The sequence below is a fragment of the Haliaeetus leucocephalus genome, unplaced genomic scaffold (genome assembly GCF_000737465.1).
Source record: "Haliaeetus leucocephalus isolate CR32 unplaced genomic scaffold, Haliaeetus_leucocephalus-4.0 Scaffold362, whole genome shotgun sequence".
In the NCBI taxonomy this organism is placed as follows: domain Eukaryota; kingdom Metazoa; phylum Chordata; class Aves; order Accipitriformes; family Accipitridae; genus Haliaeetus; species Haliaeetus leucocephalus.
Window position 1 is genome coordinate 34,021 of NW_010972798.1, and position 908 is coordinate 34,928.

Sequence of the window (908 nt, forward strand, 5' to 3'; positions counted from 1 at the left end):
ATCCTTTTTCCAGATGGCTTCGCCCCTTTTTTCCAAAAATTGCGCCGCGGCCGCCTTGTCCCCCATCCCGGCCCCCGCTCCGACCTCTCGCTCGGCGGTGACCGCCGCTGCGAAGGCGAGAAAGGGCCGCAGCGATGCCTCCCTCCTCCGCTACCAGCAGGCAGAAGAAGCAGCGCTCCTGCAAGAAACGCCACTCGAGGACGCGGTCTTAATTTTGCTGCCTATTTTTAAATACACGGGAACCGTCATAAGTACAGTGCAACGTGGGAATACAGATTGTAAATCGGATTTTTTAAAAGTCTCGGGTGGTATCTTGGCAAGAGAAGCCGTACAGGGTTTTTCTCTGTTAACATCACAGTGCATTGAACTGTTATTAATAAAATAGCTTTCAAGGTTAAGGTGGGGGAAGGAAATCTCAGTAGGGGGAAGCTGAAGTTTCAGGTTCAAGCTTTGTATTCCTATATATATATATATGGGTGTATATATATATATATATATGCATTTTTTTCAAAACGTTTTATTAGGAAAGCTATACCAGACGCATCACTGTACAATGATTAAACATTACCTTTACAATTTATATTCACTTGAAATTACAGAATAAATATATGCACATTGTTGTACCTGTGTGTGTGTGTGTGTGCGTGTGCGTGTGTATGAGAGAAAACATTAAAAATGCTTCCTACAAAGCTGTTAGTGATAGGTGCCCAGTAGCCTTTTTTTTTCTTTTTTTTTTTTTTTTTCCTTTTCCTGTATATTTGCACGTTGCTTTTATTAGGAAAGTGCGGATGTCCTCCAAAAAACCCCATGGCGTCATGATGAAGTGTCACTGAGCATCCCCTAGGTGTGTGCGCCACGTGGTTACATCTTTTGGGCTGCTCGGCTCCGGGGGGGTTTTCTCCCCCCCC